General features: G+C 35.7%; 1 pseudogene; it reads left to right on the forward strand.

Annotated features, from left to right (window-relative positions):
* Positions 1–5,843, forward strand: part of LOC140633695 (stAR-related lipid transfer protein 4 pseudogene) — a 316,244-nt pseudogene extending 310,401 nt beyond the window's left edge.
* The last annotated feature ends 1,703 nt before the right edge of the window (positions 5,844–7,546 follow it).

Below are 7,546 nucleotides of genomic sequence, written 5' to 3' on the forward strand. Positions count from 1 at the left end.
ATGACTAAATGTAGTTAAGGCCTCTATATAAACTTTTAATGTTTGGTGGGTAGATACAAGCATCTACTCATCTTGTTGACACCCAAGATAACCTTGTATGTAAGTTCCATTTGCTTTCGAAAAGTGTCACCTACTAACCTCTAGTGGTCTGCCTCTTTCTTTGGTTTCTCCCAGTCTTCTGCATCCAGAGACAGTTTCAGATTAAACCCTAGAAGCTCCTCTGCAGTTTTCAAACCAACACTGGGAACTGCTGGTCTAGACAAAAACAAACTTTATAAATGTTTTTCAGATGGGAAGTGAAGAGCTAACTTCTATGTTCTTGCTAATGTCTTCTGAGTGTCAGCAGTTCTTCCAACATGAACACACACATACATCTCCTCTAGAATAAATAACAGTTGGTAGAAAATGTGTAGTACAAACAGGCTTTGCTTCGAGTTTAAGAAAAATCTGTTCCTTTTGGTGGTCCTGAAATGTAGGCTCAGTGTTCTATATCTGGGATACAGGAGGAAGTGCTGAAGAAACCCATAGAACTCACTATGTTGTTGTTTAGCTTCCTGGTGCCTTAGGCTGGCTGCCTTCTTTGTAGGTTTCAGCATCTTCCTCTGCTTGTTTGTAGTGTTACGTCTGTAGTGTTTTTGTTGCAAGAGGACAGAAGTTGGAGGAATGGAGCTACTACCTCTTGGCAGAACTAGAAATTGTGTGAAGCTCTGGATGGTCAAGTCATCATGACCCTGTTGGAATGTTTCCCATCTTTTTCAATCTAGATATATTTTTGTTAATGGGATTAGGAATGGATATTTTGATCTATGCTGAGATAATTTGAGTTCGGATACATTATATAATATTACTGGGCAATAGGAATGATGAATTTTTAAGAACTTTGCTACTTGTACTCCATGATCTATTGTCAAAGAATATATTCCACCTGGGAAAATGTATCTTAAGAACAGAACAAAGAAAAACCCAAAGAAATAGTGACAGTAGCTGATTTTACTTCATCTAGGTGACAAACTCATGGCAAGGTTACACATCTTATATATGTACCTATCCATCTAACTCAGAAATAGAATTTCAAGATTCAGAAAAAGTTGGGAAGTACATTCTGTAGTGCGGTGTGCTTTTGCCACTCTCATTATTCTCAGAAATGAGAAAGAGCCTGAGGAGCACTTTTATACTTTTAGGTCTTACTTTCCACTTGAGCTGCATGGTTGGCATGAATTCAATCAGGAATAGATTTACCTGCAACAGATAAGAGCTAAAAAGGAGCCTGTGTCAGAACTCAATTAGAATGTTATAGTTTCATCATATAAATTACAGAAGATACACTTTCATTAAATTTTTTCAAAAATTATTTGAGAATGTAAATGCATATTCATTTTTATGATACTGGAGCCCAAATCTCATATCACTCATCAACCACTTTGTTTATTTTATTTCTTATTTTTTTTATTTCTTATTTTTTGTTTATTTCTTATTTTTTTTAAAGATTTTATTTATTTATTCATGAGAGACACACAGAGAGAGAGAGAGGCAGAGACACAGGCAGAGGGAGAAGCAGGCTCCATGCAGGGAGCCCAACGTGGGACTCGATCCCGGGTCTCCAGGATCAGACCCTGGGCTGAAGGTGGCGCTAAACCACTGAACCACCTGGGCTGCCCTCTTGTTTATTTCTTAAACACTCATTTACTCTTCTATTACTTATGTGATTTAAATTAACCAAGCTGGTTGTGGGATTATATTGTGGATTCTATTATAACTAATGTACTTAATCTTAATCATTAGTACAACAAATTATGTGAACTCTGTGGTTTACTACTTTCTAGGCCTTTTGCATGATGTAGCATATGTTTTTTTTTTTAATCTACTTGCATAGATATCTACAATAAAATGTTTCTAAAATGCTATATATACCCTGTGTAATTAAGATTTCTTTCTTTCTCTTTGATGTCAATATGCTAATTCTCTAGAATCTTTCTCTGTGTATCTGTAGCAATTTGAGGGCACTATGAGCTCTCTAGAAAATTAAAATTTGGCATGCATTTTTTGATATTAAACTTAAAAAAATCCATTGTGCAAGTTTTTGTTTTGCAGGAGTGTTTTAAAACACAGTTTTGTCTAATTTTAGGTTTCATGAATATAGTATCTCAAGGTATAATTAACAATCACTTGTTTGGGGAGCCCCAGAGCATCGGGGTTGCGGACCACCAGGAGTCCACCATGTTCCCGCCTCGCTGCGTCTCAGGAGAAAAAAATGGAAGGCCTGCCTGATGCTGCTGCTTTTGCAACTAGACTTAAAAACACTCTCATCCAATATCATGGCATCAGAGATGATAAGTGGTGAGTTGCCAAGAAAATGAAAGATACAACAATTTGGAGAAAACCTTCAGAAGAATTTAATGGATACCTTTTCAAAGCCCAGGGTGTTACAGATGACATTGTGAATAGTGTCATAGACCATATACACCCGAGTCCCTGTCGCTTGGATTGGGACAGCTTAATGACTTCAATGGATATTTTGGAACACTTTGAAGAGAATTGCTGTGTGATGCGTTACATTACTGCTGGTCAGTTTAGGAATATAATTTCCCCACAAGAGTTTGTGGGTTTCTCCTACACCATGGGCTACAAAGACGTAGGCTTTTGTCCTGTGGGCTAAGTGTTGGCTGGAGTGAAAAGAGACCAGGTTTATTCGTGGATTTCACCATCCCTGTGGCTGGTTCTGTGTTCCACGTAAAGACAATCGCCAGCAGAGTCTCTTGATGGGGCATATTCAGATGGATCTCTGTGGGATGATCCTGCAGTCTGCGGCCGACACAGCCATGGCAAGCACTTTAATCAGCTTCTATGCTCATTTAGGAAAAGCCCTACAGAAGGTATTACATGTCGAAACTCGTAGGACAGCCGTTCCCCCAAATCAACTTTCTCTCTCAGCCGCATGGCCTGTGAAAATCATCCTTTCCTCTCTTCTTAGCTGTAGAAAAACATGAAATGATTTGTTGGTTTATTTTATTCCTAAAGTAAATAGTTATTTAAGAGAGGCATCTCCTTTTTCTAAGACAGTTGTTTGCACACTGTTTGGTACAGTGGCGTGTCTTGTTTGACCTAAACTCTTACGAAACTGAACATTGCCTCAATGTGAATATGAAAGCACAAGTTTTATACTGTTAAAGTCATCTGTTATGGAGCTTTATGAACCTTTTAAAAGTTTTAACTATTTTTGGAAATTAAATATCAGTGCTTTACTTTTGGTATGCTCTATGAGTTGGCCAATATCTGGACTAAAGAGAAGAGCTCTTTATATTTTATAAAAGGTGAACTTCATTGTCAGTTGACTTGTACTACTTCAAATATTGAAAAAATCAGAAATAGAAGAATAGAGATAGTATAGGTGTAATTCAGATACAGTTGTTTTGATACCTAGATAACATTATTTTCTGGATAGCTTTAAAAGTGTATTTGTATCTTTCTGAGTGTTTATTTTGGAAGTCTTCCAAAGTGTTTATGCATGGATGAGACAGAGAACTGCCAAGTATGTGCTGGAGCCACCAACCCAATGGGTTGTATAAAGTGCTTGGTGATGTCCTATATTCACCAAAGCAAATTTTCCAGAAATCAAAATATTTTTTGAGTGTTTTCTTCAGGTTTCAGTTTTTTTTTTTTTTTAAGACAAGCCCTCGAGAAATAGCTTTTAATTCTGAGAAGTATCCAATATTCTGTAGGAAAATAATCAGATTTTTAGTCTTTCTCATTTCATCCATGTTCACGTTTCAGTTTTAAAGTATCGCTCCCCTCAAAGTGTTGCTGACTGCATCATACACATTCACTAGTGTTACATGACTCAGTCTGGAACTTTAACACATGCGTTCATACATTTGTCCACTTGCCTGGATGAGTCATTTTATAAAACTGGCTTGGACTTTAATAGACCCCGTGACTCCATGGCTGCCTTAAATGAGCATTCCCAAATGATCTGAACCTTCCACATGATTCTGTTGCTTTTGAATAACCACCTGGTTGAGTTCCAAAACGAGACCTTGAGGCAACTTGCTGTATCCGTGTGGGTGTATTTATGCTTGTGTTTGGGCCTACATCTTGCAATCTGTCTGCATGTTCAGTTACACTGTCTAGGGTGGCGAAATGCCACCAGATGTCCAATTATGGAGCCTAGACTGGGTAAGGGATTTGTTACAAGATGGCCTGAGCTGGGTACCCCTAATGTGAATAAACTGTCTAATGTACAACAAAACAAAACAAAACAAAAACACAACAATCACTTGTTAAATGTTGTTAAAACATTTTTTTGTGTGTTATACTGTAGAACTCTATCTTTCCAGTAATGGTGAGTGATAATAATCATGGTGCATTGCCATGGAATGCTCACCCAAGGCATGGTGTGCCAAGTTTTTATTGGGGATCAATCTTGTAGGCAAGGCTACCTACCTGCCTGCCTGAGCTTAGTGTCCAGCGCCACTAAGGGATCAAACTGGTATTCCATAGTTCAAGGTCCACACATAAGTAGAATTGTTAGTGGCCCACATTTAGTTAGTGGCCCAGGTAAACAAAGATACTCTTATCAGGCAGGATATTCCAAGGGAAAAGGGGTTACCTTCCAGGGGCTTGGCAAAGGGCAAAGCTTTCTTTGGAATATTAGAGTTTAGACAACCCAGATTTTGTGGAATTAATCTTTTATTATACAGTTACACTTATATGTTGAAAATCAAATACTTTAATGACTGTAACAAATCCTTTTGCAAGTCATATAGTTTCCATTTATTTTCTTTTAAATAATTGTGAGCTGATAGATCATTAAACTATTTTGCATGATGGCCAGGTAATAAATCTTTTTGCAAGTCATGTGATTTCTAATTATTTTCTTTTAAATAATTTAAATTCTTATAAGCACATAAATCATTAAAACTGTTTGTAAAATCACTATGTGGTTTCCAGTATAAAACTCTTTCTTTTCAGCTTAATTTTTATGTATGTGAGATTTTATGTGTCTATTTATGGAACATGATTATCAGAATAGAACTGGTCTTGAAAGTGTGTTATCTAACATTGGATGACACCAAATGGATACATGGACTAATTTTTAAAGTCTCATTCATCTCTTCAAAAGTGCATGTCCAATATTATATAATTAATATTTATTAAAAAGTTTATTATAATCATATAGTAGTATAGTTATAATTATAATTTGAGTATTTTTAACCCTTATTACAGCCATAGAAGATAACAAAGTAAATTCCAGTCACAAATAAGCATGATAGAATCGTTTATAAAATATTTTCAGATTTAAAGTTATAATGAGTAAATTTTGTGTTGGGAGTAGAATGAAAATATGAATTCAAGGAAGAAAATGAATATTTAAAATTTCTGTTGTAAGAGTTTGCGTAGTTTTTAGATGGATGACAGTATCATATTATGACACTATTTAGATTAAATTAGATACATTTAAAAGAGGTATATAACACTTTTATTTTTAAACATATATAATTATAATATGCCATAAATTTGGAAGATACTTCATAAGTCTCAGATTTCTACCTGTCTAGGTATTATCAGCCAAGTGCTCTATGCCTATTTTTCAGACATGTTTGTATAAACAGATGCCTTGGAAAAATGGACTCCAGTATAAATGTATTTATTATCCTTGCATTAAAGATAGAGACACCTTCCTCCTTTCCAAAGAGATATTTGCTTATATTTCAGGGTATTAAGGACAGCACCTCTCTCCAGAGGACATTGTGGGAAGATTTTCCAATAGTCCTGATAGAAGATCAGAGTCTCCAAATCTAAGGGTTCCCCTCCTGTAATACATCCCCAATGTGTGTGGAGGCAATACCCAGCCCTAGTTACATCATCATGTAGAAACTGGGGCTTGGGATAAATGGCAAGATAGTACCATTGCTGAAAGTAATAAATTGTCTAAATCCCTTTGGACTCCTTGATTCCTTACTGACTGACTGAATTTGTGGAAGTATGACGAGCCAGCCTTGCAGCTGCAACCGTAACACTGCTTAGATATTGCTTGACTTCTTGGTCACTTTGCAAGTATTTAAACATATAAAACAATTTAGAAGTGAACTTAAACATCAAAACCAGAAACTTTTTCTTTAGTTCCTATAATAGTGCTTGGCATATATTAGGCACTAAAATATATTTACTAAATGAATGAATGGACAAACAAATAATTGAATTAATAAATATAAAATTTTCTACTCCATTTTTCATCTAGACTGCTGTGGGCTGCTGGAAAGGATTCTAAGTATGTCAATTATGTCTAAGGGAAGAGATAGTTTAAGAATTTAGTTTCACTCATTCATTCATTTCTTTAAAAATATGTATTAAATTCTTACTCTATGCTATTTAATAGATACTAGAAAGCAAAAGGGAGTAAGAAGCAATCCCTTTTTTTAAGGAAGTCTAGTGAAAAAATCACAAATATCCTGCAATATTGTTTGCTCAAATAAGAAATATGCAAAATATCAGGGGACTACAGAGTTTAGAATGTTTTCTTTTGTCTGAGGGACCTCCCAAAAGTGGTGATACCTTGAACTGACTCTTGAATTAGAGGTAGGCGTTTGTTAGGGTGCATATGCTAATAAGAGTAAAGGAAGGAGACATTCAAGATATTAGTAGAGATGTGGTATAGTTTTACATAACTTAATTCTAAGTGAAGAACTAAATTATTTTCAATATATTAAAAATACTACACTAATCCTCTGAGGAATATATGGAATTGTTGAATCACTGTATTGGACTCCTGGAACAAGTATAACACTGTATGTTAACTACATTAGAATTTTGATGACCTGTTTCCTAAACTGAGTCTGTTAGTGGCATTCCACACATCATTTTTTGCTTTTTGAAAAGTTCTACAGGGGAACTCAGCTTCCCTTGGAAAGAGCTCAGAGTTGAGAAGCAGTCAGCTGGGTGAAATACATTCCCAGTCAAATGTGGACACTTTGGTAGAGCCAAAATAGATGAGTAGCTGTGAGCTAAGAATTTTAATTCCTATAATTCCACCTGGATCCTTATATTTAGCTTTGAGCTGTTATCGATCTAAAACATTGTGCTAAGTCAGACTTTATAACCCAAAAGGAAATTCTTTAAGAATGGAAGATACCTGAGACAAGAAATATTATCTTAGATTTCTGGGTTTGTGTTGCTTTTGTTAGAATGACATTTTTCATAGGCTCAGTAAAGACATTCTAACTAGCATTTAATTATGATTTTCTGCAAAGACTTTAAGGTTACCTTTTTTAAAATTATGAGTTTAACACAATAGTTATGTTGCATTCTGGCATCCTGACCTTTTAAAAACATGCCATTTCATTATGTTTCAGATATGTAAGTGATGTGCTCTTTTATAGCTTTGGCCAAGGGAGAGCTCATAATGAAGACAAGAGCAAGCTCGAGCTCATACCCCTTTGAATCTCTGACATTCTATTTTCCAGGTAAACTATACCTGTCAACAGAGGGGAGGTTTTCTGGTTCCTAGCCCCTGAGATAATTATGCATGCTGTTGTATAGAGTAGAGGCA

The sequence above is a fragment of the Canis lupus genome, chromosome 5, assembly GCF_048164855.1.
Source record: "Canis lupus baileyi chromosome 5, mCanLup2.hap1, whole genome shotgun sequence".
Classification (NCBI taxonomy): Eukaryota; Metazoa; Chordata; class Mammalia; order Carnivora; family Canidae; genus Canis; species Canis lupus.